Genomic DNA, 25,936 nt, shown 5'->3' with positions numbered 1-25,936 from the left:
CATGGACACAAAAAGCTTATTCCTCTCAATTTTTGTGCAAAAATGTTACATCCCAGTTGGTGAGCATTTCTATTTCATGACGATAATCTGTCCACCTGACATTTAAGGCATATCAAGAAGCCATAGGTCATTGCACAGGTAAACAAAAGGTTATTCTAAAATGTGCAGTTTTCTCAAACAACACAATGTCTCAGATGTCTTATGTTTTGAGAGAGTGTGCAATTGGAATGCTATAATGTATTCCAGATCTGATTGTCCATCTTATGTCCAACCGGCCTCACAACTGCAGATCACGTGTAACCTCGCCAGCCCAGGACCTCACTTTCAAGCTTCTTCTCTTTCAGATTCGTCTGAGACCAGTCACCCTGACAGCTAATTTGGCATTTGGTGTTCAGACTTCCAAACTTCTCCCTTGTCACCTCACTAGGCATACTCCACTTGTTTCTAGTTAATGCTAAGTTCTGTTACAAGGCCATAGTACTTACCTAAAGGTAAGCAAGAGGAAATGCACCTCCCTGATTTCCATGCCATGCTGAAAACGTACATCCCTTCAGCCACCTTGTCCGCATCGCCGTGGGAAGGCGGGTGCTCCAGCCCTCACTGTCGCAGCCCCAGAAACCCCTGATGGGCAGTGGCGTTTTTATGTTAGAAATTGGTGGGGCACAAACCCTTTCAAAATATAGGATACATACCAGTAAAGCTACAAAACTCCCTCTTGCTACTGGTGTGTTAATTTAACATCAACAAACAGTGTGGCTCCACAAAACAGCGGCTTGCTTCTACCAGATAAGAGCGAGAGAGATCTGTAACGGCATCTTGGCTACCTGAAACAGGGCATCTCGGCTACTTCAATATTTATAGGGCCTTTTTGCACTATATGCTATATTCGTAGATAATAAATTATAGGAAGGAATCTTAGAGTATTTAAAAGAACGTAATTTTGTTGCAGTTCTTTGTGTTGACAACAGGTCCCAAAATGACCAGTCGCCCCTGGTCATCACTCATACTGCTGGTAAAAGTAACGGCGGGTTTAACGTGGAGTGGTTTTTGAAGATAAAGTGGCTAATGGTTAGCATACAAAAGAAGGCACTCCTCTGTTTTCCATGTCTGCTATTTGTTGGAGATGGCCTTGGTCGAGGACGGGTTACAAAGATTTGAAACATTTCTGAGAGGATTGCAAAACACGAGAGCAGCGGGTGTCATCTGGACAATGATGTGAAATTGGGTTTACTTGGAAGGGTAAATGTCGCAGCCCAAGTTGACAGTGCATACAGGCGCTCAGGGGCGTCGGACTGGGGGTAAAACCGATACTGATTACCAGGGCCCAAGGCGAGAGAGGGCCCTTGAAAAGTCTGGAATATATTTTATTTCACCTGAATATTTTCATTTCCTAATAACATTTCATAATGCATGTCAGATGAAATGTAAACTGTATTGGCTGAATAACTCGGTTGATTGACTGACTATATTTTGAATACAAAAAAGACTATCTAAGGTCTCACCCACCCCTTGCTAATGCGCCAAATGGTTTAGTCCACCTGCACGCATTTTGTTTAGTTCAGTTGAGCATCTGGTGGAGACGTGGAGCGCAAACATCTAATATAGAAATGTCTTTCTCAAAGAAAGCCAAATCAGGCTGCCAGAAAAGAAAGGAAAGGCAGGATGAAATAGAGAAAACTAAATGAGGGAAAGCAATTGCTGACTGACTTCTTTTCAAAGAAAGGTGAGCACAAACTAGAAAACGAAATGGTGCTAAACTACTTGAATATCTCCGCGACCGTTAGTGCTAAAAACGGACTGAGACAACCCATATGAAGAGCAGAACATACACTTTCGAATGATAATTTGGTTATACGTGTAATCTGAGGGAAAGGCTAAATAAATAAACTACACTAACAATGCTGTTTGCATACAACACACCATTATAATAGCCTAATTTGAAACATGTTTAATTTTTAATGAATAGGCTGTAATGTCTATAATTAGCAATAATAGGCTAATCAGTGTCATAGGTAGCCTGGTAGCTCATTGGTTGATAGATATCCTGTCAACATTATTGTTATGTCAGATTCAGTAGAAGCAGATGTTAACATTGTGAAACACATGGCCCTCAGTTTCAGAAACTCACAGCAGGGACTGGAGTAGCAACAGACCCCTCAGCCTCCTCTTTGGATTTGATACAAGGTGAGCTTATTTTGACTGAAATGTGTTAAGTAACACTAATATCTTAATGTATTTTATTATATAACATTACAATTAGGAAAAGAGGTTAATATCAAATGTATCCTTCATAAAGAAAGATGGTAGAGAAGATGTGATTGAGGATGATGGGAGTGAAGACAGCAGGGAGCATGTGTACAGAGGCCTGATTATTATAAAAAAAATAATGGGGGGGCCCATCAGGACTGTCTATGCATAGGGCCCCCGGATCTTGTGCTACACCCCTGCAGGCGCTCCATTGAAAAGCATAACAAACAGGTGGAGGAAAACAGGTACGTTCTCAGTCGTATCATAACATGTATTAAACTGTGTGGAAAATGTGAAACCGCACTGCGGGGGCACGACGAGTCAGTGGACTCCCTGAATCCTGAAATATTCAGATGCATTTTCGAGACTATGAGGGCGATTTGAGACTTAAGAGGCCCTATGACGCTCAACCCATCTTCAAAGGGACATCTGGCACTGTACAAAACGAACTGTTAGACTGTATGTATGAAGTGGACAGGGAGGAGACATCATTTGTTGCCATACAGGCAGATGAGACAACGGATGTCTCCTGTAATTCACAAATGGCCACTAAAGCTGGGAGAAAAGCTGATCGCTCAGACTTATGATGGTGCGGCTGTAATGAGTGGAAACGTCAGAGGGGTACAGACGCTAATGAAAGAGACATACCGACATCCCCAGTTTGTTCACTGCTATGCTCACCAGCTGAACCTGACCTTACAGCAACTTTATTCAGCAAGGATGAGCATCCTGATAGTGTTTTTTGCAGAATTAACAGCTTTTGCCACCTTTTTGTCTTGCCTTTCAAAACGCGCTGCGGCACTTGCTGAGGGAACACAGAGACGCATTCCAAGGCCACCCGCTGTACGATGGAACTTTAAAAGTAGAACTGTCAATCCATTTTGGGAAAACCCCGCTGCACTGCTCCTGTGTATGGAGGACATACACACACAGCCAGGATGGGATGAGGCCACCATAAGTGAGGCATATGGCCTGTCCAAAAAAACTCTGGGACCGAGCCTTTCTGCATCTGGTGGATTTTTTTAAATTTTATGCCAGAAATTGATGTTTTATACAACACACTGCAAAAACGGAGCATCGATGCATCTGGGATTAGCAGTGCGCACACCCGTTTAAAGGAGAATGTCCAGAATAATGATGAGCCAGGCCGACGAGTAACCAACACAGCGCCGGTGAAGGAGGCATGCGACACAGTCGTCTCCCAGGTGGAGCAGAGGTTTTCACAAAGTGCCACCTGATCGCTGCCAAGCTGGTTGACAGCTCGCTCTTCCCACAATTTGTCCTGTCATTCATTACATCTGAGCTTGACTGTGCGGTGACACTATGGCCTCTAGGAAACGAGAAAAAGTTTATGTCTGTGCTGACTACTCTGTTCCCGCCACACTGAGCTTCACACTGGTAAGACGGCCCTGTCTCTGTTAAGATCCATCAATGAGGAGGCTTTTGCTGAGACCGTTACTCTGCTGAAAATTATCATAACAACGCCTATGACGATATCCGAGTCAGAGAGGAACTTTTCCACCTTGAGGGTTAAAAACCTAGTAGCGTCATGCTGGCAATATTAGAGATTCCATAGCAACAAAAATACTCCCGGTTTTCGGATTTTGCCTTCAAAATAGAAGTCAGCGGTAAAACGCGATTTTAATAATAATACATGTATCGATTTTGACACTTTGCTTAATGTATATTGTAAAAATGTATTGTGGGAAATGTTCAAGAGAGTGGATATAATAATTATATGCAAAGAAATCAAGGGGCACTGTGTATTTGCAATTGTTGCTGGCATTTTACTCCACCCATCCTAGATCCTATTGGCCACAATGTAACTCAAAGGATATTCAATAAATATTGCCCTGTACAGAAAAAACTATACTAAAGGCCGCAGTGAATGTATTGTAGGAAATGTCAAGGAGACTCTATAGAGTAAATATATGCAAAAAAATCAAGGGGCACTGTGTATTTGTAATTGTTGCTGGCGTTTTACTCCGCCCATACTATTGGCCACATTCCAAATTGCTGAATAGTCGCCAATTTAGACCCATTATTCCTTTTGTTAACGGAGGTGAAAATCACCACTTGTTGATCACTTAACAATTCAGTCAATGATCTAATGTAGTTCTCAATGACTAATATTAACTGGCCATTATTCTGCTGTATCACCTTTAGAGATATAGTATTTTTTCTGTAAAAATATAAAATGTATGTTTTATGTGTGAATGTGATCGTGAAAAGAAAGGGAATGTTTGCCTACTTTCTTTGTAATAAATTGTTGTTGTTCCAGTTTTTAGTTCCATCGGAACAGTACCAACATTTGCACCATACTTATTCTAGTATGTACTAGTTGGAAATTGGTTATGATGTGATTTTGTTGTAAAAATTATTTTGCTAATCTAAAAGTTATAAAACTGTAAATAGTCTTTTGGACCCACCTATATCTCTAAAGGTGGTACAACAGGCTAATGACCAGTTAATATAAGTCATTGACAACTACATTAGATCATTGGCTGAAACTGCTGTTGTAAAAAGAGCCGGTGGAGCAGCCTGGACCGGAGAGTGCGCCGCTGAGGCCGGGACACCTGCCCCCAACTGGGGAGACCAAAAGGATTGGAGGTGGCTAGATGTGCCATCTCCTGTGCTGTCCTGACTATGCCCCGAGCCCAGCACAGATGGCTAAGGGCATAGCCAGGACGTGACACTTGCTTTCTCTTTGGAATATTCAATAGTTTATGAGCTATGTTTATGAGCAATGTATTCCATATTCAGTCATTGGCATTGTCTGAATTTTACCCTTGGAATGTGATTAAAAAAGAAATTCTCGAAATTACTCTTAAAAATGGGTCTTAAATATTTGAATTGTTGTCAATGTTTTGTGAGGTCCATTTTCTTAAACAAATCATAAACTCAATCTATCTCCGTTTTGAAGTAATATGTTGGTCTCTTTTATTTTGAAAAATGTTCATGACCAGGACATGTTTCTTTAATGTTGCTCACAAGACGCTGATTAAAAACCTTCACTCGCAATACCATGGGACAGCGCATTGGCCATGTTGTCCATCGAAATCCAGCTGATTCAGCAGCTACATGACTTCATTCCTAAAATAATCAGTTTGCCCAGAAGAAGAACCGCCGTGCCACCTTTCTCTTCAAGTGAGCCCTCAGCCTTGGTGAGTGCTGGTCCGTGCATTGGATATTTTTTTGTGCTGGATCAATTTATATAGATGGTGACGAGTGTCAGTGTGTCCATGCTTATCTATTAAGGTTGTTGTCATAGAATGGATCTGTATCCCTAAAAATATGTCTTTCCGCTTCGTTGTGGCCTTCAGTGGTGTTGAGCTCATTGCTGTTTCGCGTATGGCCCTGTAGGCACAATGGTTCTGAGCTTGGTTGCATTCCTAATTTAGGTTTTTAAATGTAACAGTGCTAATTTTACATGTGTGTGAGAGAGAAGGAGAGCAATTACACAAGAAGGTCTCTCTCTCTCTCCCTCCAGTATGTGTACAACACCTGGTAGAAGCAAGCCGCTCTGTCGTTAAGTGTTCAATCAATCAATCAAATGTATTTATAAAGCCCTTTTTATATCAGCAGATGTCACAAAGTGCTTGTACAAAACACCTGGCCTTAAACCCCAAGGAGCAAACAACAGTAGTGTTGAATTTCAGTGGCTAGGAAAAACTCCATAATAATGCAAAAATGTAAGAATAAACCTAGAGAGGAACCAGGCTCAGAGGGGTGACCAGACCTCTTATGGCTGTGCCAGGTGAACATATACCAGGATGTGCCAGGATAACAATTTTAATAATTAATAAATGTGAGCTGAGTCTAGAGTCTATTTAAACTTAGTCCAGGTCGGAAGCATGACCAGATGGACAAGAAAAGGGACAACACGGGGGAGGAGGAGGTGACACTGTGACCCTATCTGTGTTTTGTGGAGCCACGCTGTTTGTTGATGTGTTAAATAAACACCTCGGTAGCAAGAGGGAGTTTTTTAGCTTTACTGGTATGTATGGTATGTATCCTATATCCTATATATTGAAATGGTTTGTGCCCCACCGATTTGTTTACAAAGCCACTGGTCCTATCATTTCGGGAGGATTCAAAAAATGTTATGACAGTGATGTAAAAATGTACACCTGCTGGCACTCGTTGGGGTTGACTGACCAAAATAATGATGTATGGCAACAAAGATTGTTAGTATTAGTTTCTTAAGACGAATATCTCTACACGTGGTAGCATAATGACTAGCATGAAAGATTGGATTCAGACTCAGTGACGTAGTTTTGCGTAATGGAAAGTTGGATTGGAGGACCAGCTGGTTTTAATTGATCGGAATGCATGTTGACATTTTGGCCCCTAAACCACACATCTTTAAATGTGATTTGCTAAATGCTAATGGTGATTTATTAAAACACTTAATCGGTCTAAAGGAGACTTCTTTAGACAAAACATCCTAGAACAGCCATTTGGAAGATTCTCATCCACGATCTTGAAAGCAGAAGGTTAGGCCTAAGCCTACATCTTTTTGGCAATAATGGATCTGTCCGTTTAAAAAAGTTAAATGTATTACAATTAAATTCCAGTATAAGTTTAAAATAATACAACTTGAAAGACGAACGCCCATTTAATTGAAGTAGTGAATAGTGTCATCTTCAGAAAGTATTGCACCACACGGTGACGCTAAAGAGCAAACTCAGACTAAACCCTTGGGTGCATGGTGTTTTTGTAAAACATCAATGGGGAGAGTACATTTGCATGTCCGGGCGTCTGTGCCAATAAGCTCGTTCAGAAGGCTGGGCCAACGGGTGGAGTTGGGAGAGGAACCCAATCTGTGCGACAGTAACTGCACAGTAGCATGAGATTACTACAAATTGATCGAAATCGTTTTTACTGATCGTCTTGTTTTTTTGTTTAATTTTATTTAAGACTGATCGACTCGTAAAAGTGTTTGTATCAAGAAGATCACTTGGCTGCATCGTACACTCGCTCCATCCAATGTTGACGAAGACATTCTGAAATTATATATTCCATATTTCGTAGGGATTGGATTACACAAAAGGCGGAACGGGACCACACAATTCACTGTTCTCATTGGTGAGTTCAGACGTTATTGCCTATATTCACATACCGTTATATATGCCGGCTTTATGATTTCATTATTTTGAATGTTAAATAATGAATTAATATCTGTGCATGGATGTCTTGGAAGTCGTCTTGGTTTTCATAAAAAAATGTGCACTAATATGAAGAAACATTTCACGTCTATGAAAAGCAAACACTGGAGCTGATATTTGGAAATAGAATATTGTATGCAATACATTACGAAGTGTCTGCGGTATGGTTCGAGGCCACCTTTACAAGCGCCTCTGCATTGTCGAGTCAGACGTGTATAGCCTATCATTGTAGTCTCATTATAATTGTTGGTGTGGAAACATGACTCAGGTTTTAATTGGAAGGTAAACGGAATATCCGGTTCTATCATAATAGCGTATGAACTCACATTTCTATCATGTTCTGTGCGGCATGAGTTTTTGCCTTTTCATTCCACTGTAACGCGTTTCAAAAACGCGCCTTGCGTTTTATTATGACGCATATTTCCAATTAACCTTGTGGGCCTTCCATTTCACGTTATTTGTTACCTGCCCGCAACCTCTAACGTAGCGAGGGGAACAGTCCACTGACAGGGAATGCTGGTTTAGTGCTGTGTCCTATTCAGTAGAGCACCTAGTTTCTATGGGCCTTCTTTCCTGCCATGTAATGTGTAATCACTTCAGAACTGTATGAAGGGATCCACTCTGAACCCTTTGCCAGCTGTAAAGACACTTCCTAGGTAGTTTCACTGGTTTGTAAGCCTGCTGCTAAATGTAACAGTGACCCACTGACCCGAGGATTCTGGAGTTCCGATGTTCTGGCGTTTCGGCTTAGATTCTACCCGGCAGAAATGACCATTGTCAGATGTGTCAGGACATGGACCTGGGCCGAGATGTCCCCCCGCACACAACACTCACTTCCTCCGCTTCTTTTGTGACCGCACTTACAGGCCTCACCACTGGGGCTAGGCTGCTGCCATTAGGCAGAGTGCATGACTCAGTGGTTGTCTGACAGGAATCAATTAAAGTGAGAAGTTGACAGGTAGTGCTTATACGTTATATCGATCGACCGAGAGGGAGGACACTGAGACAAGAGCTTCACTTCCAAGACGTCGTTCCACTAGGAACTGAGCATTATTTAGTTAAGTAGTCTTGTTTTTAGGTCTTTCTGACGGTTGGTTGTCTCTTGAGTTTTACGGTTCTACGGTTACGGTTCCACGGTTACGGTTCTACTTGGTGGGGCATCTATTGTGAGCACTAACACAGGGACGGGATGGACACTGGGGGGCTCCATGACAGGATGGACACTGGGGAACATTGGCTTGAGGAGGGACATCGGCATGGGCAGGACTCTCCGGTGCCAGACGGGCTGGTTCTGACATGGAAGTACCACTCTAGTACAGTGATTTTAAAAGTAAGCCTATTGTCTGGGATTGGCCCCCCCCCCGTTTAATTTTGGGGGAAGCTGTACGGTTGAATGAGCTTCTGATTGCCCTGCAACCTCCTCTCTCTCTCTCTACAGCCTGTCCCTTTCCTCTTGGTGTGACGGCAGTGTTTAAAGTTGGCTCCCTTTTGTAAGCCAAATGGACACATGGGCAGACCAGCTGGGGCCACAATGCGATAGGGTCAAAGTTCGCCCAATCATCGGCGAGCTGAGCAGCAGCCGGCAGTGCGGGGGGGCGTGGCCTCCTTTGTGATAATCAGGGTGGGGCCGCTAAACAACAGGCTGAACTTCCACCCTGTTCCGACCGGCAGCATCTGAATTACATTTAGGCTTTTAGCCGTGTTGCCAGTCAAGAACAGTGGCATGTAATGAAGGGAAGTGACTTATAGGATGTCCTAGTTTTGTCTTGACAATTCTGCCTGTGCTCTGAGTCTGTCAGGGGGACTAAGCTCCACTAATAGTCTTGCATTGATTATAGCAGTCTGTTTTCATGGGCTGAGTTAATCACAGAAGAAAGAAGGAAAAGTAATAGGGAGGAGAGAGAGAGAGAGAGAGAGAGAGAGAGTGTAAAGAATGACTGAGAGAGAATAGAGGGGAAGCAAAATGGGACAAAAAGCAACATTTTCCCCAGTTCTCTCTTTGCCAAACAAAAAAGGCCTCTTAAGGTAGTTAGAAATGATCGGATCAATAAGCGCATAACTTTAAGCCAAAAGATTCTCTTGTCTTCCTCAATTTATATTTCTATCGGCTGCTGTGATTTGTACATAGATACTAATGTGAAATCAGGATGTTGCTCACCGGGACTATATTCTAAGTAAAGGGACATAGGTTTTGCTTAGTTGATTGCATTCAGCCTGTTTCCTCAATTTTCTTAAAAGCTCTCCATGCCTGTGTGCATCCCACAGGCCTGTTCAAAGGGTATTAACTACAAAATATACGAGTGTTTGCATAAATTTACTAAATATAAGAGTCTGGCTATAAACTAGTAAATACTCTCTGTGTAAACCACTAAATGTATGAGTATTAATATTAACTAGTGAATGTATGAGTGTTAATATAAACTAGTTAATGTATGAGTGTTAATATAAACTACTGAATGTATGAGTGTTAATATAAACTAGTTAATATATGAGGGTTAATATATACTAGTTAATGTATGAGTGTTAATATAAACTACTGAATGTATGAGTGTTAATATAAACTAGTTAATATATGAGTGTTAATATAAACTACTGAATGTATGAGTGTTAATATAAACTAGTGAATGTATGAGTGTTAATATAAACTAGGGAATGTATGAGTGTTAATATAAACTACTAAATGTATGAGTGTTAATACAAACTAGTTAATATATGAGTGTTAATATAAACTACTGAATGTATGAGTGTTAATATAAACTACTGAATGTATGAGTGTTAATATAAACTAGTGAATGTATGAGTGTTAATATAAACTACTAAATGTATGAGTGTTAATATAAACTAGTGAATGTATGAGTGTTAATATAAACTAGTGAATGTATGAGTGTGGGTATAGAAGTGGAGGGAGTGGTGCGAGAGAGAAAGCACGTGTGTTTGCATCTGCCGCTTTTCCCTGGTAATCAGCAATTCGTCTCCGTCAGTTTGGCTGCAGATCACAAGGAAGTAAATGGATGTTTCTTTGCAGGGCCAAGCTGGACGGTGTGTGTGTGTGTGTGTGTGTGTGATTGCCAATGCCACTGGTGTGACAAACGAGAGCAATCACCAAAGGCTGATTCGGGTCGTGCTCTCGGGTTCACGGCTGAATAGCTCTGAGTGGGTCGGATGGTGGGCTCTGAGGTAGAGCACTGTTTTTCACGACAGGAAGAAGCAGAACCTTCCCAGACTTTCTGAAGCTCAGTCTGCCCGGGACAGAGCGCGCAATGTTCATGTGGCTCCCTCACCAGGGGTATGGGTGGGGGTCATTGATGATGCATTGGTGATAGTCGGTGCCTCTGGGTGTTTTCAACGGGGCTTGGATCAGACGGCTTTACATGCGGAATTAACCCAGACTCATCCAGGCTCGCAACTCTGAACAGAGACAAGGGGGGCGGCCCTGTGTCACCACAACCGCTCCCTTCAAACCTGTCATTCTCTGACCAACGTAGGCATGATAGTGATTCTGCACAAACACCATTGAACAACCAGCCCAAAATGGGAGGTTTAAAATAAATATTCTTGTTAATTTCCAAAGCTCCAGTCCTCATCTTTAACTCGTCTCCATCCCTTTTTGCTTTTGGGCTCGTCTGCCGGGTTTGGATGACCGGCGGTTGAAAACCTGTTTTGATGGATGTCATGCACCGTTGCCGTCGATTGTATTACGGCCTATTTGGCGCATCTGGTTTGAGATCTCACGTCACCCCCCTGCAACCCTGGACCTGACCTCCCTGCTCTGGCCCTCTGCTCCATTCCCTGGCCTCTCCTCCCCACCTCCTGGTGTGCGTCCATACAATCCGCCCCAGCTGCACCCCAGATGTGGCTGAGTGGCCCAGCTGTTCCCCAGGGAAGGAGGAGGAAGGAGGAGGAAGGGGGATGCAAGACGAAGTTGGAAGGAACAGGTCTGGGTCTTTTTTCACAAGCCAATGCCATTCCTTCAAATGCAGTGGAGGTCAGATCCAACTTGTTTGCTCATAGCACTTCTAGAATGTTTCTTTTGACCCAAAACTGCCCAATGTTTTCCCTTTCAACATGTCTGGCCATTTTGCATCAACCAATGTCTGGCCCCTCTTGACGCCAGTGACTTCCAGCCAGCTAAAGCATGAAATAAACAGTGATGAGTGCGAAGATTTGCACCAGCCAAAGGGGATATTTCTTGCAAACATGGCCACGCCTTAACCTCTTCCCAACCTATCTGATCTGAATACATTGTACAGATCAAGTGCAACATCTGCAACATATATCTTATTAGAAATTCTGTAACCAGGTTGTTTCGAATACTTATTGGGAGCGAGTACATCCTTGAAGGCCACAAAACGCTCATTCAAGACCTGTAGTTCATTTGACAACTCGATATGGAGACACTGCTGGAATGTTAACTCGGAACTTAACTCATAAAATTCTGTGCACAAATGTATACCGATCCACACACACACAACTTGATCCACAAAAGCACACTCAACAGTTCTAACACAAATGCATTGAGTGACAAATCTGGTTGCATTTATACAAATGCTATTTTAGAAATATGATATGATAGAAGTAGTGTTTGTTTGTTGATAGTGACTTACATAAGTGATTTTTTTAAATGTATTTTTACAATTCCAACTATATCCATTTGTGAGTCTAATGCTGTGTATTTACAGATCATGCTTTACATGTGTGGATTGTATGCTGTGTATTTACAGATTATGCTTTACATGTGTAGATTATATGCTGTGTACTTACAGATCACGCTTTACATGTGTGGATTGTATGCTGTGTACTTACAGATCACGCTTTACATGTGTGGATTGTATGCTGTGTACTTACAGATCACGCTTTACATGTGTGGATTGTATGCTGTGTACTTACAGATCACGCTTTACATGTGTGGATTGTATGCTGTGTATTTACAGATCACGCTTTACATGTGTGGATTGTATGCTGTGTACTTACAGATCACGCTTTACATGTGTGGATTGTATGCTGTGTACTTACAGATCACGCTTTACATGTGTGGATTGTATGCTGTGTACTTACAGATCACGCTTTACATGTGTGGATTGTATGCTGTGTACTTACAGATCACGCTTTACATGTGTGGATTGTATGCTGTGTACTTACAGATCACGCTTTACATGTGTGGATTGTATGCTGTGTACTTACAGATCACGCTTTACATGTGTGGATTGTATGCTGTGTACTTACAGATCACGCTTTACATGTGTGGATTGTATGCTGTGTACTTACAGATCACGCTTTACATCTCCATAGTTCGGCCATCCTTTCCTTTAGCTGTATGTTTTGATAACACTAATCTGTGAGAAATGTCATGTCGAATTAATCCTTCACAACGACAATAAACATATCGCAGGTGTTGCATGTTATTGCTGTATTCTTGTCTAAATTCACAGATTCATCAAAGATGAGCGAAGAGGCGACATCACCTCCGTTTCTCTCCCCTTCGATATGAACTAAAAACAAAACAAATAGATCAACTAAATAGATAAATCAGTAAAACTGTAAAATAAATAACTGTATACAGATGTAAGCCTACAGACGGAAGCCCAAGGTCAGGTCCTGCAGTTAATGTTTTTCAAGAGCAAGCATTGTCTCTTATTGAAGAATGGGCTCTTAGTGATTGTTGGTCTACTAAGTCATGAGTTAGTCAAAAACGTATTATTTTACAGATACTGTAGTTGCGCTTTAAGCTGTGGATCTACTGTATATGTGAGGAAGTTCAGGGAATAGATCCAGCCAATCAGCCTTCCACAGGGTGTACGGGGGTCTGACTAACAAGTCCGACCTTTTCTCTCTGGTGCCTAATGAACAGCAGGGACACCCAGGGTCTCCAGTCACCTGTCCTATTGACTAGTCTCCCCCATCTGGGTGACTGTGTCTAGTGGAGTGGGAGTCGGGGTGGAGTGGGAGTCAGGGCGGGGGGGGAGATGGGGGAGAGGGAGTCCGAGGGAGCTGGGGGAGAGGGTGTGCTGGTCTGGCACTGCTATAGAACTGCATGGCCTCCATCGCTGAGGATCAGATAACAGCAGCAGAGCAATGTCCTCTGCTCACAACAGACCAGTGTACTCTCTGCCCATAGCCAGGGGGAGGACGCCGGACAGGAAGGGTCATGGTGAGGGAATTGAAGAGGAAGGAGGAGAGGAGAGAAGAAGGGAAGAGAAGGGAGAACAGAACCAGACAGGCTGGAGGAGCATTACATACCTGCTGACATTTTCAGCATTTATCCTGATTAATAAAATCTGGAATATGGAAAGGAGTATGTTTGGAGCCATGCTGGAGAGGAAGATGGAGATGAGGAGATTGGGAAAGACTGACAGGAGATGGAAATTAAAAATATGGAAAATAGACATATAGAGGAAATGGAAGATGGAAAATAGACTTACAAATGGTAGATGGAAGATAGACACAGTGGAAATGGTAGATGGAAAATAGACATACAGCAGAAATGGTAGATGCCGTTCTCCCTCCGCCTCTATGTACACTATGATATCATCTAACATTTGTCTACCCAGCATCCGCCTCTCTGCGTTAACTTTCTGTTGCTAAATCAATATTTGCTGAGCACTCCAGATTTGCATTTACCATTCTCTCCCCACCTCTCCCTTTCTCCTTTTCACTAGTTTTTCTCCCTGGTCTTAAGGCTTGAGTGATGCTATTACATCTCAGAAAGGAGCCACAGGAAGAGCTGATTGGAAATGGTTGATAGAAGGTTTGGGTGTCAAATGAGGACCCAGCTGGAGAGATGTTAGATAGCAGAGGTAATTGGATTAATTCAGAGGGAGTGTATAAGACACGTTACCCAGATTAATAGTTTTTATGACTGTGTTTTACAGTATATCTCTTTTTCTACATTGCTATGTTTTATTTGTAAAAAGAGCTCATTTGTAAAAGGCCTGTCAAAATTCTGTGAGCAGCTGTCCCTATACTCCCAGTGACCAGCAGTCTGTCACTATACTCCCAGTGACCAGCAGTCTGTCACTATACTCCCAGTGAGCAGCAGTCTGTCACTATACTCCCAGTGAGCAGCAGTCTGTCACTATACTCCCAGTGAGCAGCAGTCTGTCACTATACTCCCAGTGAGCAGCAGTCTGTCACTATACTCCCAGTGAGCAGCAGTCTGTCACTATACTCCCAGTGAGCAGCAGTCTGTCACTATACTCCACATGACCAGCAGTCTGTCACTATACTCCCCATGACCAGCAGTCTGTCACTATACTCCCCATGACCAGCAGTCTGTCACTATACTCCCCATGACCAGCAGTCTGTCACTATACTCTCCATGACCAGCAGTCTGTCACTATACTCCCCATGACCAGCAGTCTGTCACTATACTCCCCATGACCAGCAGTCTGTCACTATACTCCCCATGACCAGCAGTCTGTCACTATACTCCCCATGACCAGCAGTCTGTCACTATACTCCCAGTGAGCAGCAGTCTTTCACTCTACTCCTTGTTCATGGACTCCAGACTAAGGGGCAGTTCTACGTGAACACTGATAGCACACTGTATGTTGGTTCAGTAGCTTTTTCCAACCTTGTTGACATGGAGAGTTCTGGTCTAAGTGTTATACTTCCGGCTGCTCCAGATGGGGAATGTTGTTATTTCTCCGGCTTCGTGGCTTGGCATTCCAAGAAACCCAGAGGAAAACCCTAACCCCGAACTGCCCCCATCTTTCAACCTTCCCTCTCTTCTCCCCCGGATGCACGTCTTTGAAACCTCCACAGCAACCGCCACACTGCTCCTTTCACATTTGCTCTGTTGACATCCTCACAACAGCCTCTCACAATGCACCTCTCACAGAAACAGAGAAAATTGTTCAGTAGTGATACAGTTACTTATTCAGACACCATTGGTTTGCCGGAACCGCGTAAGCAGAGCTGGCCTAGAAGAGTGAATGTCTCTTACTGAGTCCGTCCTTCCGTCCGTCCCTGACTGACTGACTGTCTACCCCTTGTTAAATAGCGTAGTGGTTAGAGACATGGGCTATCTAACTTCAGGTCCTGTGTTCGACTCCTGTAGCAGTCAATACACATGATGCCTGAGGTTCAGGACAGACTAAAGCCTAAAATAAAACAGTTCTGGTGGATATTAGGATTTGTTCAGGAAAGACAAAAACTTTGCTGCCTACATGATTCTCTCGTCTTCTCACTTGACAAAAAAGTCAGTTACAAATATATCGTCACCTTTATTGATAGATACTCAATGTCATTCACAAATGTCTAATTAGCTGTTAAAACGGACAGTGGTAAAGGAGGATTTGTTCAGATTAGACAAAAACTTTGCTGGCTACAACCTTCTGTAGCTACGGGAAGCCTAAAATGAAACTGTTTACTGTAGTGATGGCCAAACGAGGCTTCATTAGCGTTATTTTAGCAGCAGGATATTATGCTGGCAGCACTCAGATTTTCATTATCACAATAAAAGTCATCATTGACATTTAGAAGGCCATATAGTTAACAATCTAGTATGTAAACAAGAAACCAGGCAAGCCTAGTTCAGCCGGCCCGCAGTAGAAAGTGTTGCCATTTTGAGATTCGAACCCGGATCGCCCACATGAAAAGCTGTGTCATTAACCACTACCCCACGAAGCTGTACAGCTGCTGGGTGTAAGTATAGCATCTTGTCTCTATCCTGAACAAATCTTTTGCCACTGGCCGTTTTAATAGTTAATTGTCCATTCGGGAATGACATTGATACAGTTAAACTGACTAACGTTTCTTAGAAAGTTTGCCTCCACCACAAATAGCGTCTATGTATGCCGTTTGCCACTGGCTGTTTTAACAGCGTATTAGACAGTAATAAGCTTTATCGGTATCTACTAACTTACTGGAATAGTCATAAGAATTGACCCATTGCTAGCGAGTCTGCCAAAGCTATTTCATTTCGTGGCATAAGAACGTATTTTTTTCTTTCATGGCAAAACAACATACTTTTTTCTTTCATTTGTGAATTACATTTATTCAATAAGTATCAATAAAGGCGACGATGACTAAATTTTTCATCAAGTGAAAAGATGAGAGAATTGTGGAATCTACCATAAATAATAGATGTTATTGCTCTCAATAGATTCGAACTTAGGTCTTCCACATGAGAGGCACAGTTTTTAACCACTACGCCATGGCATTACACGTTTCAGCAGTCGCTAGACCCCATTGAGGATTGTGTTAAACTGACTAACGTTTCTTATTACGTTTATTTCCACCACAAACAGCGTCATGCCACGCCATGAAGCTATATATTTGCCGCTATACGTTTGCAGAGTGTCGGTATAGCATTTCGACATTAGATAATTTTGTCATGCGTTGACATCACACCAAGTTTGAATATTTTCGCTAGACACCATTATCATTGTTTTAAACTGACTAACGGTTCTTATTAAATTTACCTCCACCACAAATAGTCTATGAACTGTATTGCTTTTGCCACTGGCCGTTTTAACAGCTTATTAGCCAGTAATAGGCTTACTAGTATCTACTAACTGCCTATGAATAATCATAAGAATTGTAAACTTGCTAGAGAGATTGAAGATTACCTATTTCATGCCAGAAACAGTCGCAATATAACCATGCACAGTTTCAGCCAGCGAAGTTTAATTCATAATGCCTACTTTGCTTCGCCTGCGAGGAGATATGAACTCAGGACCCATAGCTCACAAGTCTGCTTCTCTAACCACTATGCTATTTCACAATGGTCAGTTGGTTGGTCTCTCGGTCGCTCTCTCGGTTGGTCGCTCTCTCTCTCTCTGTGTAGTACATGTCTCTCTCTCTTTGTAGTCCATGTCTCTCTCAGTGTAGTCCATCTCTTTCTCTCTCTCTCTCTGTAGTCCATCTCTCTCTCTCTCTGTAGTCCGTCTCTCTCTCTCTCTCTCTGTAGTCCATCTCTCTCTCTCTCTGTAGTCCATCTCTCTCTCTCTCTCTCTGTAGTCCGTCTCTCTCTCTCTCTGTAGTCCATCTCTCTCTCTCTCTCTCTCTCTGTAGTCCCTCTCTCTCTCTCTCTGTAGTCCATCTCTCTCTCTCTGTAGTCCGTCTCTCTCTCTCTGTAGTCCATCTCTCTCTCTCTCTCTGTAGTCCGTCTCTCTCTCTCTCTGTAGTCCATCTCTCTCTCTCTGTAGTCCGTCTCTCTCTCTCTGTAGTCCATGTCTGTCTCATCATTGCCCGTGTCTTTGCATGGCTGTGTTCTTGCTTCCAGACTGAATGTTTTTGTGGGTTTGGTTAGTAAGCCAACTGTTCTTCCTCCGTGACTCTGCATGGAATGTGGTCAGCGGAGGACCTGCTTGACATGCGGGTCTCTTCCCGTCCACTGCCCGTGTTCATCTCCGTGGAGACGGGATTTGACGGACAGCGCCGCAGTGTTCCAATACCCCAGCACCAGCACAAATACAGTATCTCACAAAAGTGAGTACACCCCTCACATATTTGTAAATATTTGATTATATCTTTTCATGTGACAACATTGAAGAAATGACACTTTGCTACAATGTAAAGTAGTGAGTGTACAGCTTGTATAACAGTGTAGATTTGCTGTCCTCTCAAAATAACACAACACACAGCTGGCAACTAAACCGCTGGCAACAAAAGTGAGTACACCCCTGAGTGAATATGTTCAAATTGGGCCCAAAGTGTCAATATTTTGTGTGGCCACCATTATTTTCCAGCACTGCCTTAACCCTCTTGGGCATGGAGTTCACCAGAGCTTCACAGGTTGCCACTGTGTTTGGGGTCGTTATCATGTTGGAATACTGCCCTGCGGCCCAGTCTCTGAAGGGAGGGGATCATGCTCTGCTTCAGTATGTCACAGTACATGTTGGCATTCATGGTTCCCTCAATGAACTGTAGCTCCCCAGTGCCGGCAGCACTCATGCAACCCCAGACCATGACACTCCCACCACCATGCTTGACTGTAGGCAAGACACATTTGTCTTTGTACTCCTCACCTGGTTGCCGCCACACATGCTTGACACCATTGGAACCAAATAACGGTATGTTGGTCTCATCAGATCACAGGACATGGTTTCAGTAATCCATGTCCTTAGTCTGCTTGTCTTCAGCAAACTGTTTCTTGTGCATCATCTTTAGAAGAGGCTTCCTTCTGGGACGACAGCCAAGCAGACCAATTTGATGCAGTGTGCAGCGTATGGTCTGAGCACTGACAGGCTGACCCCCCACCCCTTCAACCTCTGCAGCAATGCTGGCAGCACTCATACGCCTATATCCCAAAGACAACCTCTGGATATGACACTGAGCATGTGCACTCAGCTTCTTTGGTCGACCATGGTGAAGCCTGTTCTGAGCGGAACCTGTACTGTTAAACCGCTGTATGGTCTTGGCCACTGTGCTGCATCTCAGTTTCAGGGACTTGGCAATCTTCTTATAGCCATCTTTATGTAGAGCAACAATTATTTTTTTCAGATCCTCAGAGTTCTTTGCCGTGAGGTGCCATGTTGAACTTCCAGTGACCAGTATGAGGGAGTGTGAGAGTGATAACACCAAATTTAACACACCTGCTCCCCATTTACCCCTGAGACCTTGTAAAACTAACGAGTCACATGACACCGGGTAGGGAAAATGACTAATTGGGCCCAATTTGGACATTTTCACTTAGGGGTGTACTCACTTTTTGTTGCGAGCAGTTTAGACATTAATGGCTGTGTGTTGTGTTATTTTGAGGGGACAGCAAATGTACACTGTTATACAAGCTGTACACTCACTACTTTACATTGTAGCAAAGTGTCATTTCTTCAGTGTTGTCACATGAAAAGATATAATCAAATATTTACAAAAATGTGAAGGGTGTACTCACTTTTGTGAGATACTGTACATGTGGTGCTGGTGGCTTGAATCCATCCGGCAGACCAGAGATGGGACTGGCATGTCTGTTGTTGTTTTCTACTCACCACACTGTTTGTGCGTGTGGGTGTGTGTGTGTTCTAAATCCTTTGTAGCTAATATTGGAAGAATATATTTATATTCCCAGCTCAGCTGATGAATCTGACTGATTCTGAGGAAAATCCCTGCTTGTGATTCATGGCAGCAGAGTGCTTTTCCCTCAGACAAACTCATGACACCCCCCCAACCCCCACCCTGTCTGGCTTTCTTATTGGCAGTGCGGCTAGGTGCTTCAGTTACAATGTGATCTTAATGTCAAGTAGGGGAAACAGACCTCTATTAACTTCTCCACTCTTAAACATGGTTATACAGAGGAATCTCACAGAGCAGCTCAGACACACTTCACCCTAGAGCAGAGGAATCTCACAAAGTAACACAAACACACTTCTCCTAGAGCAGAGGAATCTCAATGAGCAACTCAAACATTTTCCCAGGAGCAGAGTAATCTCAAACACTTATTCTAGAGCTACTGGGGCACACTTCTAGAGCAGAGGTCTCTCACAGAGCAACTCGGACACACTTCTCCTCGAGCAAATTAAATACACTTCTCCCAGAACAAGAATCGCAAAAAGCAACTACGACCGCAAGGCTGTAAACCTTCTGAGCCACTTTCTCATAAAGCACACTTTTAGAATCAGTTTTGAATATGATTAGTTTATATGGACAGGGTGGACCTGATCTGAAATCAGCTGTCCTAATCAGAGCTTTTTGAATATATGGTCACTGGTCTTTCAGTTTTGTTGTTTTCTCCGCTATACGTTGTTGCTTCTCTCTGGAATGCTAGTCCCAAGGAGAGGCAGACATTTCCAAATGTATTAGTTGCAAAGTGTAGCCAGAGGCTTCTTGAAATAGTTGAGTTAAAAAATAATACATTACAACTCTTTGGCTCAGTGGGAGTCCTCATTTCCATTATAGAGTGATTCATTTTGCTCTATAAGCCTGATAGTGATCTTAACTAGTAAAATGCCATGATAGGTGTTGCTGCTGGCAACGCCAGAGGTTGTGGGTTTGATTCCCATAAGGGACTGGGTAGGTAATGTATACACTCACTACTGTAAGACGCTTTGGATAAGAGCATCTGCTAAATTACAAGAACAAATGTTCAACCACAAATGTTCATACCACAATCGGCAGATACTGACACTGATCTTTTGTCATTTCTGTACCTGGGTACTGGCATAAATCAAATTATTTAAACAAATGTATATTAAATAAAAAATACAAAAGCTATCATTTATATATTTTAATACCAAAATAATCTACAACATAGGCCTGAGAATGGATGGAAAATGTATGAATTATTTGATGAATACACATTCTTTCTGTGCCTGGATATTAATATAGTAAATAAGGTAGGTAAGGTATTTAACTCTCAGAACTCCTTTAACAAATGCCCTCATGGGTCTTTGGATAGGCTGTAATTTGCTTAGGAGGAATTTTTTTAAATTAGCATAGTTTGCAGCCTTAAAAGCACTTAATTATTCTAGGAAGGGCATCAGGATAACTTTTTGGTTTACCAGGATTTGTGCCAGGTAGGTTAAAAACATACCCACCACTCATTTTGGCAGCCAGTCCCCATCCTGTAACAAGATAAAACCCAAAATGAATTATTATGTTATTGTGTAATGATAAAAAAAAAGAAAAAAAATGTCTAGTAACAAGTAACAAAAAATATTGTGACCTCACCTAATCCAAGTCTAATCTAGGCCAAAATATCACAGATCGGAAATGTTCCGCAGTGCCTGAAAGGATGTTACCATGGTAACGGAGACGACAGCACTTGCCAGCTGACTAGAATCTGACTGTCCTGAGGTGTTTGACTAGAATCTGACTGTCCTGAGGAAATCTGACTAGAATCTGACTGTCCTGAGGAAATTTGACTAGAATCTGACTGTCCTGAGGTGTTAGACTAAAATCTGACTGTCCTGAGATAATTTGACTAGAATCTGACTGTCCTGAGGTGTTTGACATTAAATCGGACTGTCCTGAGGTGCTTGACTAAAATCTATCTGTCCTGAGGTAATTTGACTAAAATATGACTGTCCTGAGGTAATTTGACTAGAATCTGACTGTCTTTAGGTAATTTGACTAGAATCTGACTGTCCTTAGGTGTTTAACTAGAATCTGACTGTCCTTAGGTGTTTAACTAGAATCTGACTGTCCTGATGTGTTTGACTAGAATCTGACTGTCCTGATGTAATTTGATGTTGTTTCTAGCAGTTGCAGATTAAACTCAAACTAATATTGAGAACCAGCAAGGCATGAGAACAAAGCAATGAAAACAATCTGGAGCGCTAGCTTCTGGTGATTTTCAGATGGAAAGGATCTTGCACTGAAAATAATGGTGAAGTGGAAATGTCCACCACCAATGTTAGAGGCTGATCGATTACCCCCCCATAACAATAACACTTTGCAAACATTTTAAATGTGTACCCCCCCAATATGAAACTCACTCCAAGGCTGTGAATAAATGTTTCAACGATCCACTCCGGTAGGTCACAGTACTGCATCCTCGCTCCTGCAGCCCTACCTGAGATTGTGGTCTGCATGGAGGGTGATGGATTCATAGTCTGGCGCCGACTGGGACAGTGTGCTGAGTTTTCTGAAATCTTTCATGAATACAAAAAAGGACCTCAATAACCTTAAGAACAGCGCTGTAACTCAATTTCCCGATGTGGCAGCTGTGATTTTGCCATTCCAGAGTGCCACAATAAGAAAAAACACAGCGGAAGCGCTGGAAAGCACCATCTGTCTGAAATATCTGGCTTTTTTTTTTTTTATATCGTCCAATAACGATATCTTTAATAATTATTATATAATTATATCTTATTAAAGATATAATTATTATAATTATTAAATTTAGCCTATTATCGACCAATACCAGTTGCTGGACGATATGGCTTTGCTGCCCTAGTTATAGCGTAGTTACAGGAAGGACGCTAAGCTATGTTGGCCGTCTCTTTTCCCGGACTGCTGTCAGACCCAGCTGTTTGGTAGATATGTCTGTGCTTGCGGTATGTGGATTCTACCCTCCTCCATGAGATGTGGGAGCGTCTCTTCATGCTTGTAGCGTCTGGGAGTCATGCTAGTCTGTCTAAAGCTTTGCTTCTATCTGGGTCCTGGGCCCTTCTCTGATCTGATGCAATCTGTCTCTATCTAATATTCGGACTTACAGCCCCCAGGGACAGGAGATGGCAATGCCCCCCCCCTCCCTCCCTCCCTCCCATCCACCCCCACCCCACCCCCCAATCTTCTTCACATCGATCGTATCCCGGAGAGGAGGGAGATAAGTGCATGTCTAGTGGTAAACTGGAGACTTTCCTGGAAGAGCGTCCGGGCAGGGAAAGCAGACCTGGCTGGGATTTAAAGGAGTAGGAAACACACAGGGTTGCTCGTATAAAGACACATAGGTATGAAAGTATTTATGGATTACTTTTATAATGGTGCAGTGTCTGGACCTAATAGAACGGTCTATTCATTCGAGAGGAAGTGGACGGGCGCAGGGGCGAATGCACGGCGGCGGGTCGCTGGGGATTGGCCAGTTTGGGCGTCTGTCGTCTGGTGGGTTGAGGATTGCGGTGAGGTGATTTCAGAGAGACCGTAGACAAGTGGTGTGGATGAATTGCGGGTTGGTGTAGTGTCACACCGCTCCCCAACATGACTACCACTGAAAAAACCAGACTTTCCCAATCCCAAGAAACACCTCAGTTGGTTAGAACTCACAAGCCGTCCCGTTCTGTGGCATTGTAACAACGCTGTTTCGCCGAGCCGAAGCCATACCAGTGTGTCTAGCTAACAGCCCGCCTCCTTGCGCTTTCTGATAAACACACAGCGCTTAACGGGTTTCACGCTACCCCTCTACAGACAGAATCTGTGTATAGCAGCATGCCACTGTGCAGTTTTTCAGAGAGACCGGGCCACAGGCCCCCACTCATGTCCTGTTCCCATGGGCAGCCAGCCCTGTGCAATCCCTGGCAGCCAAATTAGGTCTTTGGCCAGCTCATCTCTTCTCGCTGTGTGTTTCCTCTCCCCGTTACTAGTATCACGTGAGGATAGTCAGTTAGCCATCCACTTTACCGGGGGGACGTGTGTGGCGGGACCTTGTGTTTAAAGCATCAGGCCAGCTTCTAGAATCTTCAATTCTGTTCCAATTCTATTGATGTCCTTATGCAAATATTCCCCATGTCGTTTTCCTGGGAGAGCTAACACGAATGCAGCAGAATATTAATAAGGTGTACATTTATCATGAGGCAGGAACCACACTGGCCAAACTCTTTATGTACCTGGCCCCCTGGGCACTTCACTTAATTTTATTTCAATATCAAGGTGATTTCTGGGAAATCGTCTGACTGTTGCTGCCGCAGTTTAATGTAGTTTCTCCAGTAGGACATTATGATCACCATCTCCATAGTCAACAACCTCACTCCCCTGTTGCGCCTCTTATTGGGGGAAATAACTGCATTATTGAGGGAAAATGTGGCTAAGAATCGTGATGTCGTTTTCTTACCTGGCTGTGTTAAGACTAAGACAATCACTGTCAGTCTGTTGGGAAAGAGTGTCTCCTTAATGATTGAAGGTAAAATGTTACATGCTCGAGGTGCCAGGTCAATGGGAAAATCCACCATAAAATACTTTTTTCTGTCAGTCTCCCTACATGATTATGAGTGACTGCATATGTTTCTGGACAATGCTATGAATGTTGAATGTTGTGTTTTGCCTACTACAAGGAAATGCACAAGGCACGTTTCTACCTGAGAAATGCAGACAAGGTCTTCCTTGCGTGAAGTATTAATGGCATGTATGATATGTTAATATAATGGTAAAACCTATTCATAGGTAAAGAGAGCAGCAGGGAAATGTCCTATTAAGCACCAGGAATAGATGGACCACATCCACTGGACTCCAGGAAAATCCTTCCTCAAATCTCTGCTCCCCTGTCCCCCTGACTACCACTCCCCTGTCCCCCCGACTACCGCTCCCCTGTCCCCCGACAACCACTCCCCTGTCCCCCTGACTACCGCTCCCCTGTCCCCCCAACTACCACTCCCCTGTCCCCAGACTACCACTCCCCTGTCCCCCTGACTACCGCTCCCCTGTCCCCCCAACTACCACTCCCCTGTCCCCAGACTACCACTCCCCTGTCCCCAGACTACCACTCCCCTGTCCCCCTGACTACCGCTCCCCTGTCCCCCCAACTACCACTCCCCTGTCCCCAGACTACCACTCCCCTGTCCCCAGACTACCACTCCCCTGTCCCCCAGACTACCACTCCCCTGTCCCCCCAGACTACCACTCCCCTGTCCCCCCAGACTACCACTCCCCTGTCCCCCCAGACTACCACTCCCCTGTCCCCCAGTCTACCACTCCCCTGTCCCCCAGTCTACCACTCCCCTGTCCCCCAGACTACCGCTCCCCTGTCCCCAGACTACCGCTCCCCTGTCCCCCAGACTACCACTCCCCTGTCCCCAGACTACCACTCCCCTCTCCCCCAGTCTACCGCTCCCCTGTCCCCCTGACTACCGCTCTCCTCTCCCCCAGTCTACTCCTCTCCTCTCTTTGGTTGGGATCAGAGGAGAAGGGCGGCAGGGGGTGGGGGGTCATAGGGGCACAGCTGGTCTGACCTCCACCCAAACCAGCTGCTGTCACAAAGACCCCTGTCAAAGACGACCCCCCCCCCATTGTCTCCAGACCTGTCCCAGCTGTTCTGTCTTCCTCCTCCGTCCATCCTAAACTAAATAAACACATGCACACACACACACACACACACACACGCACGCGCGCGCTGGTGTGTAAATTCCATTTTAAATTCAGAGTACAATTCCGATTTGAATTAAAATTTTCCATAATACCTTTCAGTTGAAAACATGTTCAGTTTGGTGTTAGATCCAAAACGGACAAAAACCTGAACCCTGACGCGCCGTCGCACACACCGACGCACACGATCCCCCTTGTGACAGTAGTTTGGTCGGTCAGAGCGGAGGCCCGCTGTTGGCTTGGTCCTTCTCAGGGCTCCAGGATTGCTGGACGACCGGGCCTGTGACGACGTCCCAGTGGCTGTCTCTGAGGCCTCCACGGTGGGCTGCTGGCTGTGTGCCGGCCCGATGCCACACCCTCCCTTCCCCCCTCCTATTGTTCCACTTTCTGACAAGTTGCGCGTGCCTCTCTATTCACAGCGTTGATGGGGGGGGGGGGGGGGGCCTTTGTGCGGCATTCATTGTGTCAGACACACGCTGTTATTTGACAGACACGTGTGCTGACAAAAGAGAACAGGGGACACCTTGGTTAATTATTTGCGGAGATTCAATGAAAAGGCGAGACGCTGCGGCCATCTGTGATTCGTGCCTCTAATCTGTGCTTCGCCCGGCACACTGTGGACCCCCGAAATCCTGCCACCGTCCTTCCCAGAAGCCCTTGCTTTTGTCCCGGCACACTTGTTCAAGGAGCATGCCCACTGTTTTGGCTAGCCTATGTGTTTGTGTCATGTTGTGTAGAGGCATGATGCTGTAAATGTCTAGATGGACACTGAGCTATTCCTCTGTCCTTCCCGTCCTGGTCCTCTGAAACGGATGATGTCCTTAGGAAAACCTCTCCAGTCTCTT

General features: G+C 43.9%; 1 protein-coding gene across 2 annotated transcripts in view; it reads left to right on the top strand.

The window, feature by feature from the left end:
• Nucleotides 1-1,587: 1,587 nt before the first annotated feature.
• The window catches only part of numbl (NUMB like endocytic adaptor protein), a 63,380-nt gene continuing 39,031 nt past the window's right edge, over nucleotides 1,588-25,936 (top strand). Inside the window, exons 1-3 of one of the 2 annotated variants that reach the window (XM_029120625.2) lie at nucleotides 1,588-1,723; nucleotides 2,115-2,184; nucleotides 7,282-7,335. The gene's annotated coding sequence lies outside the window, so the exon portion shown is untranslated. The remainder of the gene's footprint in view (nucleotides 1,724-2,114; nucleotides 2,185-7,281; nucleotides 7,336-25,936) is intronic. The other variant, XM_029120628.2, reaches the window with a different exon arrangement.

This window comes from Esox lucius, chromosome 1 (assembly GCF_011004845.1).
Source record: "Esox lucius isolate fEsoLuc1 chromosome 1, fEsoLuc1.pri, whole genome shotgun sequence".
In the NCBI taxonomy this organism is placed as follows: Eukaryota; Metazoa; Chordata; class Actinopteri; order Esociformes; family Esocidae; genus Esox; species Esox lucius.
This window is presented reverse-complemented; position numbering and strand designations above follow the sequence as displayed.